Consider the following 13121-nt stretch of genomic DNA (forward strand, 5'->3'; position numbering starts at 1 on the left):
TGTTCTTTGGTATTTTTTCATCATCAGATAAAAAGATACGTACATTGGGGCAATCCTCTCGAGATACAATATTCTAGTCGCACCTATGTGACGACGACAAGGCCCCTCAGAGGGTGGGAGCCGACAAATGGGGAGCAGGGAATTCTGAAAACCAAAGCGATGACAGAGATGCTAAGCCTTTCCTTCACACATCTGACACCCCTCCTCAGACGGCCTGCAGGCTGGGCGTCTGCTGGACTTTTACCACTTGATGTCCTGGCAGGCTGCCCTGGGCCCAGGGGAAGTCACCTCCCTCACCCCAGCCACTCCTGGTACAGCTCCTGTACATGGCACTGGTCTCTGGGGGCCACACCAGGATGGCAGCATAGATGCCATTCATCTGCCGCAGCAGTGCCCTGTCTGCACACCCATCGTCTGCCTGGGCCTGGCCCCTGCCACTTAGGCATGCCTGGCGCAGGCCAGGACCTCCACGAAGTGGCAGGGGAACTTGCCCCTCTACAGCTTCAGGACCACATTCTGGATGTTCTGAAAGCCATAAGCAGCCTCAATGCGTAGCAGAACCTCTCCGTCTTTTTCAAGGGTGACCTCCTGGAAATCTTTGTTCCTCAGGGTGCGGTAGGTTAGCACTCCCACGTCCTCGTTGAACAGCTCCTTGGCCGTGTTCCTGAAGATGCGCGCCAGGTACCTGTCAGAGCTGGCACCCTCACCTCCTCCTCCTTCACGTCTCCAGAGTGCCCACGGTGGCGTCATTCGAGGTGAGGTCACTTTGCTCCGTTATCTGGACAATTTCACCTGAGGTTAACACACAGTCAGCACCCTGACTATGCGAAACTGTGGGAACATCTTCTTGAAGGGCCTCCAGTTTCTTGTCATAACACGGGGCCACAGTGGCATGGACAATCTTGTCTGGGGACAGGTTCTGCTGACTGGTGAAGCAATCCTTCACCAGAGAGCCCATGATCTGCTGGGGAGACTTGGCCGTGCAGAGGTGGGGGGTGATGGGGTGACCCAGCACACGCTCTGCATATCGGTCCCAGCCAGGGCAGGCGGAGGTCAGCATGGGTAGCCGGGGCTCTTCCTCGTGGTGCTGGCAGTACCAACGCACAAATTCCTTCTGAGTCTCCAGGATGCTGAAGTCCGCAGCTATCTTCATGTCAAAGACAGTGCACCCCAAGGCTTTTGAGGAAGCCATAGAGCCTTCTGGATACATCAGTGACTGAGGCTGAATTTAGCAGCAAAATACGGCAGAGACCGAGGACACACGGACACTGCCAGCACCTTGTGCTGTGAAGCATCACATTTCTTATTAAGGTTCAGAACACGGAAGAAGTCCTTGGCGTTCTGCTGAGAAACTTGGACTCCTTCCTCTGCGGTCACACAACTGTCACACGCCAGGCAGTCACTCAGAAATACCTTGGCATCGGCCAACTTATGGAATTCTCCCTTCTCCCCGTTCCCTGAGCCGGACTCCGGACGCTGACTGCGGCATTCTCTTGGCCATCGGTTTTTGTTTTTTTACTACATTCCTTCCGTGTGCAGTGATCACACTTCCTCTGGAGCGGGGCGGGCGGGGTCCGGCTCAAGTGACCTGGAGGAAGCACAGGGAGAGCGGTCAGTCACTGCTGGTCGCCCCTGGCGGTGCTGGTGGCACCCTTTTTTCCTTGGGGAGCCTCTATAGAGGGTAAGCAGCCGCAGTGCCCGAGGCTGAGTTCCTGGACGCTGGCAGAGCTGTCGGGATTGTGCCGGAGGCGCTGGTCCGTTGGTGCCTGTCCTGTCCTCTGGAGATTGCACCTTCAGGACTACTAAGAAAGCCAGCCGCCTGTTCCGCCTTCCTCCACCACCGGTTGATTGGAGTCTGAGGGCCAGGAGGAGGGACCAAGAGGCCTGCCTTCCAGCTGCTCGCCAGTCCCTGGGCCACTCACTCCGGTTCCCTCTTAGCCATCCCCTGATCAATGGGAGCCTGTGGGCCAGGGGAGGGACCAAGTGGTCTGCCTGCTGCTCGCTCACCAGTCACTGCTGCCACAGATTCATTGGCGCCTGAGGGACCCCGGTTCCCCCGTTAGCCACCCCTGATCAATGGAGCCTGAGGGCCGGGGGATGGGGGATGGACCGGTCATCCATTCAGTTGTTATGGACCCTGGGTTTTTATATATTAAGATAGTATCACACAGTGTAGAAGCTCAAACACACTGAAGTTAGATCACTCCTCCAAAATGTGAATGAGAGAATTCTGAAGAATTCAGAGCTCAAGACACATCTACTTCACTAAGTAGAAGGTATTCAAGATTGTTTTGATGACCTTTCAAGTCTGCTGAATTGTCTGGTGTCACATAGATTATAACTCTCATCTCCCCCGATTCCTCTAACTTGTAAATAGCTTGAATCCTTAAATCCCTACCATTGATGATTACCAGGTTCATACATGATATAATTAAGTAAATAAGAAAGAAAAGTGGGACAAATTTAAAACAGAAATGTGACCATATAGTCAATGATACCAAATAGTTGTATCCTTAAATAATGGCCATTGCTTTCTGCTTTCACTGAAGTCTGTTCTTTAAAATTTATTCTTCTAAATTAGAATTTTATAAGGTAAAGGCTAAAATAATGCCCATATTACTAAATTTTTTGACAATTGATGTATTTGACCAATATTTTGTTTGCTTCTTACCTGTGTTAAAGAAATTAAGAAGATAAAAAATGTATTCTATTGGAATGTTACAATCTTTGGAAGCCAAAATTAAAGGTCAAAAACATAGATTTCAGAGGTAAATAAAGAAAACAACAGGAATAGGTATCGCCATATCTACTGTATTCATAAAGTTTTTTTTTCAGGAGTTAATCTACAAGATCATCAGATATCAGTTGTTTGCTTATGCCATTTCTATTATTGAAAATATATAATTTAGTTAAATTTTATTAAAGAACAAACAAAATATAAGAATAAAAACAGTTGTTTTTTCATGTTAAAAATAAATCAAAATTGCCCTAGCTGGTGTTGCTCAGTGGATAGAGAGTCGGTCTGCAGACTGAAGGGTCTGGGGATGCATTCCTTGTCAAGGGCACTTGCCTGGTTGTCGACTCAGTCCCCAGTAGGGGGTGTGCAGGAAGCAGCCAATCAATGATTCTCTCTCATCATTGATGTTTCTATTCCTCTCTCTCTTCCTTTCCTTTCCTCTCTGAAATCAATAAAAATATATATTTTTTTTAAAAGTCAAATTGTTTGGAAAGACTCAGCAAAAATGTTCTCTAAAATAATTTATAAAGTTGATTTGGCAGAATCATGCACAGTTAACCCTTGAGCAACGTGGGTTTTACCTGAGTGGCTCCACTGACATGCAGTTGTTTTCCATATGCTGTTTTTCATTTGCAGTTGGGAGCCTGAGGGTCCAGAGGGCCAACTGTATGCAGTGATCAGTGCCATTTTATATAGGGAACTTGAGCATCCACAGATTGTGGTTGTCTGTGGCGGATGGGGTGTCCTGAAACCAATCCCTTACAGATACTGATTAACAGCTTATGTTTGAGGGAGTTAAAGTTATACCTGGATATTTTACTGTGTAGGAAGGGTGTCAGAACCCCTAAACTCATGTTGTTCAAGGATCAACTGTATATGTATTAGAGGGAATCAAAGAAATCTAGAAGGATAGTGTACTCATTATTTTACAAAAGTTTTAAAATCTTACTATTTCAATTATATGGTTCAATTATGAATATTACCTGAACCAGGGGATTCATAGCAAAGAAAATAATTTGTTTGACTTGAGTGGTTGAGTGACTATACATAATATATATAAACATAATTTGTTTTAGATGTAGATATACATAACACATATGAGTAAAATTTTTATGTGTATATGTATGTATCTCTTTTTAGTTTTTCTTAGTGTATTTTTTACATTCATTAGTTAAGACCAACTATATATTTCAATCTTCTATAATAATAAAAGCATAATATGCTAATTAGACCAGACAGCCAAACGACCTTCCGGACATCCTTCCAGATGAAGCTGCAGTGGCAGAGGCCAAGGCAGAATTGGTTAGGGGTGATCAGGCAGGCAGGAGAGAAGTTAGGGACAATCATGCAGGCAGGCAGAGTGGGTAGGGGTGATCAGACAGGCAGGTGAGCAGTTATGGGCAATCAGGCAGGCAGGCAAGCAGTTAGGGGCGATCAGGCAGGCAGGCAGGCAGAATGGTTAGGGGAGATCAGGAAGGCAGGCAGGTGAGCAGTTAGGAGCCAGCGGTCCCAGATTGTGAGAAGGATGTCTGACTGCCAGTTTAAATCAGCAGTTGGACATTCCCCAAGGGGTCCCGGATTGTGAGAGGGTTCAGGCTGAACTGAGGGACCCATCTGTACATGAATTTAGTGCACCAGACCTCTAGTATTAGATGAAAGACTTGTACCATTCTTTTTTTTAAAAAAAATATATTTTATTGATTTTTTTACAGAGAGGAAGGGAGAGGGATAGAGAGTTAGAAACATCGATGAGAGAGAAACATTGATCAGCCGCCTCCTGCACACCCCCTACTGGGGATGTCCCCACAACCAAGGCACATGCCCTTGACCGGAATCGAACCTGGGACCCTTCAGTCCGCAGGCCGACGCTCTATCCACTGAGCCAAACCGGTAACGGTGACTTGTACCATTCTTGAGAAACATTTTGTTATACTTAGTAAAATCATAGACTTTTGAGTCAAATAAATCAGCAATTTCTCTGTACTATTTGTTTCTATTTATTTACTTAGCATGTTTTCTGATATTATTGGAAACCACTCAATAATAATAAGTCCCAAGATTTATGCTATCTCCAATCCTCATTACTACAAGCCCATAAGTCAATATTATGTGCAACTTGGAGTATTGCCACTGCATAAATTTTATGTTGGGAGATTTCTTAAATCATCATGCTGGGAATTTACATAATTTTCCACCTATGTTTCTGCATTTCCATGCTCTGACCATTCCTGACTTACATGCTCATTTTAGTAGTATACAACATCCCTTTTGTTTCTGGGGTAAAATATTACATATATCATATGTATATATGATATCTACCATAATCTATATATATAAAAGGCTAATATGAAAAGTGTCCCCTTTGGGAGTTTGACTGGGAGACTGGGAATTCAATCGCTTGCTATGATGTGTGCTGACCACCAGGGGACAGTGTAGAACAAAGGAAGACCCTGGCCAGCAGCCAGAAGACCCCGATCACCAGCCAGGCCTAGGGACCCAACCCATGCACAAGTTTCATGCACCGGGCCTCTAGTATTATATGTAATATCATATGCACATATGTCTGTTCTATCCTATATAATAAAGAGGTAACATGCTAATTTGTCCATGATGGTGTCCAAGTCACATCCAGGAAGAAGCTGGTGGGTGGGGGTGGGGGTGGGGACTTCCGCCCCCAGCTTAGGCATGCCCAGGTCTGCCCAGCACTAAGGTCAAGCTGCCTCGGAGGAGGAGGCTGCTCCTTACAACTGGTGGGTGGGGTTGGGACAGCCTGCCAAGCCTGAGTTGGCTTTGGCGGGGCCGGTGGGAGCCTGAGGCCACTCAGCCCCCGCAGGTCCCGGGATGGACGGTGACTCAGTGGCATCTCCATCCACAGCTCCCGGGGGCGTCTGTGAGGGGCACAGGGCCTCGCTGCGGGCTGCTGCACTGCCACTGCCACTGTGACAGCCTAGAGCCAGAGTAGGTGTGCACAGACTGTGGAACCTGCTAGCGCCACACACTCTGTCTCGGCCCCACAGCTGCGAGTCTCCTCTCTCTGCCTGAAGCACCCACCCCCGCCCCATGCTTCAGGCAGAGAGAAGAGGCTCACAGCTCCAGGCACCCTAGGCCACACTGTCTGCACCGCCACCTGCTTGGCTGGCAGGGACTAGAGCATTGCTGGCAAGCTGCTCCTGCCCCCGGGGATGGAACGGGGAGGAGGACTCTGGATGCAGGGAGGGAACTTCAGCCAGGGTGGGGAGCTTAGGAAGTCTGGCTGAGCAGGTGCTGGTTCATACCAACTCTTACTCTGCCTTCTTCCTCCATCTCTCCAAGCTAGGCCCCCTGCCCCACCTGCCCGGGGGAATGGGCTCCTGGTGACCTCCCCGAGTGCAGACTGTGGGCCCAGAGACTCGAGAAAGCATGGCTGGTGGGGCCTGGGCAGGGGCTGGTGCAGAACTACCAGGGCAGAGCTGCTTCAGTGTCTTGGTGAACTTTGCAACCAACCCAAGGAGGAAACCAAGAGGGGAGAGGCTGGGAGCTGTGGATTCTTAGCACTTTAGACTTTTGAAAACAGCCCCGCTTGGAATGCGAGGTGGCTGTACATTCAGCTGAGAAGTGAGGGGGCTGAACACCACTGTTGCTGGGCTCTGGTGGGCCTGAGGCCTGAACGTTCACCATGAGAAGGAAAAAATGGAGGAAGAGGCCCAGAGGAAGGGAGGACAATTGAAGGAGATGTGTCTAGACCAGCCGTGGGCAAACTACGGCCTGCAGGCTGGATCCGGCCCATTTGAAATGAATAAAACTATTGAAAAAAAGGACCGCACCCTTTTATGTAATGATGTTTACTTTGAATTTATATTAGTTCATACAAACACTCCATCCATGCTTTTATTCCGGCCTTCCAGTCCAGTTTAAGAACATATTGTGGCCCTCGAGTCAAAAAGTTTGCCCACCCCTGTTCTAGACTTTTCCCAGCCCCTCCTTCTTTTTGATGACTACAAAAGCCCCAGGCCCGGCCACAGTTTTGTCTCCACCTTTCAGTCCCCTATTCTCCAACCACAGAGAAAAGAAATAAGGAAGGAGTCCTTGCTGCTTCCAGAAAGTATCTATATACCTGATCGGCCGGTCGCCTCCTGCAGAGGGAGGCCATGGAGAGCGGGCTTAAGCCATCAGTAGGACATCCTGTGAAGGCTCCTGGACTGTCAGGGGGGGCATGCCAGGCTGAGGACCCCCCCCCCATGCACTGGGAATCTAGTATCCTATCTAATAATAGAGAAACATGGTAATTAACCGTAACTTCGCTACCCTTCCCATTGGCTAATCAGGGCGATATGCAAATTAACTGCCAACCAAGATGGCGGCTGGCAGCCAGGCAGCTGAAGCGAACAGAAGGCTTGCTTGCTCCAGTGACAGAGGAAGCCAAGGTTCCCCGCCTGCTGCCGCCCGGCTCTGAGCTTGCACTCTAAGCAACTATGTTGCAAATATAGAAGCTAAACAATCCCCAGAAACCTGCTTTCAGCAGCCGAGGTCTCAGAGCTGGAGCTGAGCCTCAGAGCTAAAGCTGGCTCTCAGCTCCAGTAACAGCCATAGAAGGTAAATAAATCCCAGAATAAGAAAAAAAGGAGAGGTTGGGAGCTTCAGTCACCTGCCAGCCTGAAAACGGCCCTCAGCCCCTCAACCAGACTGGCCAGGCACCCCAGTGAGGACCCCCACCCTGAAGGGGATGTGACCAGCTGCAAACAGCCATCATTCCCTCATCCAGGCTGGACAGGCACTCAAGCAAGACCCCCACCCTGCTCCAGGACACCCTTCAGGGCAAACCATCTGGCCCCCACCCATGCACCAGGCCTCTATCCTATATAGTAAAAGGGTAATATGTCTCCCAGCACCGGGATCAGCAAAGCAGCGAGGCCTCACTGCCCCTGTGTCAAGCGGAGCCACGAGGCCTCCCAGCACTGGGATCAGCGGAGCAGCGAGGCCTCACTGCCCCTGGGTCAAGCGGAGCCGCAGGGCCTCCCAGCACTGGGATCAGCAGCGGATCCACAAGGCCTCCTGGCCCCTGGAGCAGCGTGACAGGGGGAAGTGCCCGAACCCCCTGTTCACCCTGCAGCTCTGTGTGTGACAGGGGGTGGGGCCACAACCTCCCTATCCGCCCTGCTCTGTTCATGACAGGGGAAGGTGCCCCAACCCCCTGATTGACCCTGCTCTGTGCCTGATAGGGGGGAGATCCCCAACCCCCTTATCGGCCCTGCTCTGTGTGTGACAGGGTGGAGCCGCAACCTCCCCATTGGCCCTGCCCTGAGTGTGACAGGGGGCAGCGCCCCAACCCCCTGATCGGCCACCTCTGTATGTGACACTGGTGGCGCCACAACCCCCTGATCCACCCTGCTCTGTGCATGACAGGGGGCGGCGCCCCAACCCCCTGATTGGCCCTGCTCTGTGCTTGACAGGAGGTGGCGCTGCAACCTCCCCATCGACCCTGCCTTGAGTGTGACAGGGGGCGGCGCCCCAACCCCCCAATCGTCCTTACCCTGAGCATGACTGAGGGTGGCATTGCAACCTCCTGATCCGCCCTGCTCTGTGCATGACAGGGGGTGGCACCCCAACTCCCCAATCGGCCCCGCTCTGAGCCCGACCAGCGGCTGCGGGGCAGGCACCTAGGGATTGGGCCTGCCCTCTGCCACCCGGAAGTGGGCCTAAGCCAGCAGGTCATTATCTCCTGAGGGGTCCCAGACTGTGAGAGGGATACCCCCCCCCCCCCAGTGCACAAATTTTTGTGCACTGGGCCTCTAGTATATATATAAAAGCCAAGCAATCAGAACAGCGGAACAACCAGATGACCAGAACAACCAGTTGCTATGATGTGCACTGTGGCCGCCAACCGGCCAGATGGGGACCCCAATTGGCACCCCCAACCTCTCGTGGCCTCTCCCCCTGGCTGGCCAACTGCATGTGGCCCCAGCCCTGATCAGCCATGATGGGGGCAGGCTGGTAGGACCCCACCCATACACAAAGTCATGCACCAGGCCTCTAGTATAATATAATATCCCCTGGCCGGTGATCCGGGCCAATAAAATCCATCTCACCCAGTCACAGTTGGGGATGATTGGGGCTGGTGGCTGAGGAGGGACTGCGGGAGGGACCACGGGAGGGCTCCAGGGAGTGTCTGGGCCAGTCTCACCCAGTGCTGATCAGCTGGACCTCAGTAGCAAGCTAACCTACTGGTTGGAGCATCTGCCCCCTGGTGGTCAGTGTATGTCATAGTGACTGGTTGGTCAACCAGTTGGTCGACCACTTATTCGGACACTTAGCGTATTAGTCTTTTATATATATAGATTGAAACTCATGGCGCGGAATGCTCGACACACACTTTCCCTCCAGCCTCTGGCCTTGGAGACCTCATGTCCTTTCAAGGCTCTGCTCACCCTCATTAGCTGCCACACGAAGTAAATCGTGTGCGTGGAAACCCTTTGCAGGCTCCTTGGGTGTGTCTTTACTTACTGCAGTTCCAATTACCCCAAACATAAGGAGAGACACCCTCATTATCAGGCAACACCATCATGGTAAGACCCCTGCTCAGCCTACTCCAGCAGTTTTAAATAGGCCATGGGTCGCCCTGGATGGTATGGCTCAATGGATAGAGCCATCACCTGCAGACTAAAGGGTCCTGGGTTTGATTCTGGTCAAGGGCATATTCCTGGGTTGCAGACTCAAACCCCAGTAGGGGGCCTGCGTGAGGCAGCAGATAGATTCTCTCTCATCATTGATGTTTCTATCTCTCTCTCCCTCTGCCTTCCTCTCTGAAATCCATTAAAATGCATTAACAAAAATAAAAACAAATAGGCCATGAATCAAACATTGCTGCTCTCCATCAATCCAGTCCTCTCACACCCTCTTTTGTCTTTCTCGTCGTCCCCCCCCCCTCCCCCCCCCCCCACGCACACACACATGCTCTACTGGGGTTTGTAAAATAGGGTCAGGATTTCTACTTCAACCAAGCACAACACTTCTGCATGGCCCTCCTTCCCCACCCATCCCTGTCCTCAGTCCTGTGGGGTCTCTCTCTCTCCCTTCCCTCCATCTAACTTAGTGGGCCCTGCTCTGTCCCCTCCTCCTGCAACCTCCTGTCTGCAGCCTCCCCTTTTCTCCTCCAGGGTGGAGCTCCCCAAAGCCTGTGCAGGGTGGAGCTGTGTAGAGAGGGGCTGTGTGGGGTGGGGCTGTGTGGGGTGGGGCTGTGTGGGGTGGGGCTGTGTGGGGTGGGGCTGTGTGGGGCGAGCTCAGGCAGGGCCCTGGAGGAGAGCTGGGGTGACAGGTCATGAGGAGGAGGGAGGGACATGGAGCCTGTCCTGTGGGAGAGGCACCAAGCTCCTTGGCTGCCCCCACCCAGCAGCTTTTCTAGGCCCCTGAACAGCTGTCACCCTCTGCCCCTCGCTGCCTCCCACTTCCTTTCAAGTTTTGGACTCTGTTTCTCTGGCTCAGCTCGCTCGCCTCTCTGCTGCATCCCTGGGAGCCTGAGGCCGCCCGCCCCTTGGCCTCGGGGAGACGCACCTGGTCTGTCCCCTCATAATGGTGCTACCTACTCTCCTGGATAGTTAGTGAAACTTAACAAATAAGAAGCAGCTCTGAAGATTCTAAATTGTTCACTGAGAACACCACAGGCTGAGGAGGGCTACACAGTCCATGGCTCTTGGATCAGTCACAGCAGCCTCCCATGCCACCCAGTCCCTTCTGGCCCTCATCCCAGCCCGCCTCTGCCCACAGCTGGGCCAAACCCTAGGAGTTTCCTGAGGGCTCTCACCTCACACCTCACTTTCCAGTCCAGCCCACCAGTGCCTGCAGCAATCTAACTTGCCAGTCATATTTGTTTTGTTAATGATTTAAAAATATAAACATCTATACCAATATTTTAATGACACACATAAAATATAATTAACCTTAGCAGCACAATTGTGAACATATTTTTAAAAACATGTATTTTAATAATTTATTTATTAAATTTATTTATTTATTTATTTTTAAAAGCAATCTTTGGACTCATTCTGAAGCTATTATTTGGGGAACATTTATGTTTATTTTATTAATATTAAAATCAATTCAGGCATATTTTTGAAAAGTTGGCTGTTTTTAGTTATTAATTATTTAGCATATTTTAGAATGCTTTAAAAATTATTTTCCTTCCTTTTAAATAAAATGATAAAATGTAAGAGTTTCATTAAAATATTTTACTATCCAAATATTTGCTTTACAGCATAAGCGTGGCATATTAGGACATAGTTCAAAAAAATCAAGAAAATATTTTATCCTGAATCATGCAAATTTGCTACATTTATTTTAATTGACTATATTTAGGTTATTATATAATCATATAATCTATTGCATTATTTTATTAAAATTATTAAATCATATATATTTTGTTCTATAAAATACTTATAATTTATTGGTATATTATGTCAGCATAGATTTAAATTTAAACATAATTATAATATAGATTATAGAAGTAAGTCAAAGTATGCTTTTAAAAATTATGAATCTACTATGTGCCAGCATTATGTTAGGAGGGACTCATATATATCTGGGTGATTAATAAAATGATGTGTACGTAAGTAAGAGGAAATTATTAATCTAAAAATAATCAAATGATATTATGGAAAAATCCTTAAATGCTCTTTTAATTTTTTTTTTGCTTTTAATCATAACTGCATCTATTTCACCGAAGATAGATAAGCATCTTACTAATTTATAAGGATCAAATCATATTATACTTACATCTGCAATTTCCGTATAACTTATCTGTAGTGAAAAGGTTTTAACAATTTTCCTCTAACCTATAAATTCAGCTGAATGAAAACATTAAGTTATTATTTTATGCTTATCACCAAATAATTGTATTACTCTTCATATATATTTTTACTAATAAAATTTTTATTAGTCTGCATTCGTATAATGTCCCCATGTTTATTTGTATACTTAATAAAACTAACCAATTGGTTGGTTTGTTTATATATATTTTTTGTTTTCCCTAATAAGCAAGAAAATTCTATTTATTACATAATACTGCCGTAATGGTGATTAATTCTTCATGGAGAAGTGATGAAATAAGATTCACACAGAAAAGAGATTTTAGAAAAAACACGTGTTTAATAGTTTCTTGTTTTACTCCTACTTGTAGCCTCACAGATAACAAGTAGGTGTTGGATATTCAGTTGGTAAACGGATGCCAAAATGCTTAAAAATGAAAGAAATTGATATTGAGTTTGTGTTTTGAGAGACAGTAAATAGTGGAAAAAAGGAAAGTAGCATACAGTTTCCTCCCATGTACACTTATTCATTATTCATAAATACTAGTATTTGTTAAATAACTTCTATGTGTCAGTTAGTGTAGAAACATGAGTGAATAAGACTAAAGCAAATTAACAAATATTCAATATATCAAGTGGTAAAAGGTGATGTTTAGAAAAGTAAATCAGGGCTGAAGGAGAAATGTTGATAAGGGGTTTCTATACATGTGTATTTTCATGAACATGTGTGCACATGCATGCTTATGTGGATAGATGATATATTCTTATAATATCGGTGATGTGTATTTATAATATAGTGCCTCTATTATAAAAATAGTTTTTCCATCTTTATGTTATTCTCTTATCCCTTCCAATTCCCATCCGGGGAGAGGTCAAGCATTGATTTGAGGAATAGCCAGTGGTTCTAAAATTCTAACCTGCTAAGAAACATTCAGATTCTGAAAACTTAAAATCTTACCCAAAGGTGTAGTTTCAGGCAATTGCTAGATTTATATGCTTTTGGATTTCTTCTGAATGTATCACCAAGGCATAATACACTTTACAAAGGCCTGTAATGGTTCCAAATACCGGTGTTATGTGTAGCTCCCGGTCATATTTTCTATTACAGGAGATATGAGAGTATAAAAATTGCATTGCATAGTGCATCAATAAAAGAACACTATGAGCCTTATCTTATCTTACAGAAATTTTCAATTTGAAATGTGCATTTTTGTTGTGAAAATGCTTTAAAAGTTCACAGTACTTTCTTCCTCTACTGTCTGAATTATAGCCAAGCCATTTTAGGCTAAGCTTTTGTTCTGGTTGAAGATCTATGAACAGAAGTGGTGCTTTGGTAAAGGAGAAACGGAGGAGAATAGAGCAAAGCTGGATGATAAACTAAAGCAACTTTGGAAAGCATTCTAGTGAGAGATTCAGTGAATAAGTATATCACTTTTGACTGTAATATTGTTTTTCCAAGAAGAAGATAATAAAATAATTTATTCTAAAACCTCCTCAGAAACCATCTTTTAAGGAAAATTTCAGTGAGTATTGTCAAAATAACATGTTCTATGGGGCTATTTACTTCACATTGTGAAGAAAACTAAAAGGAATGAAATACATCTGTT

At 46.8% G+C, this 13121-nt stretch overlaps 1 pseudogene across 1 annotated transcript; it reads right to left on the reverse strand.

Annotated features, from left to right (window-relative positions):
* Positions 1 to 293: 293 nt before the first annotated feature.
* LOC308513752 (nuclear prelamin A recognition factor-like) lies at positions 294 to 9259 on the reverse strand (annotated as a pseudogene). Its single transcript has 2 exons — positions 9142 to 9259; positions 294 to 1588 (listed from the first exon to the last, which is right to left on the reverse strand). The product of its transcript is annotated as a nuclear prelamin A recognition factor-like (transcript).
* Between the last annotated feature and the right edge of the window lie 3862 nt (positions 9260 to 13121).

The sequence above is a fragment of the Myotis nattereri genome (assembly GCF_964212035.1).
Source record: "Myotis nattereri genome assembly, chromosome: 2".
NCBI lineage: Eukaryota > Metazoa > Chordata > Mammalia > Chiroptera > Vespertilionidae > Myotis > Myotis nattereri.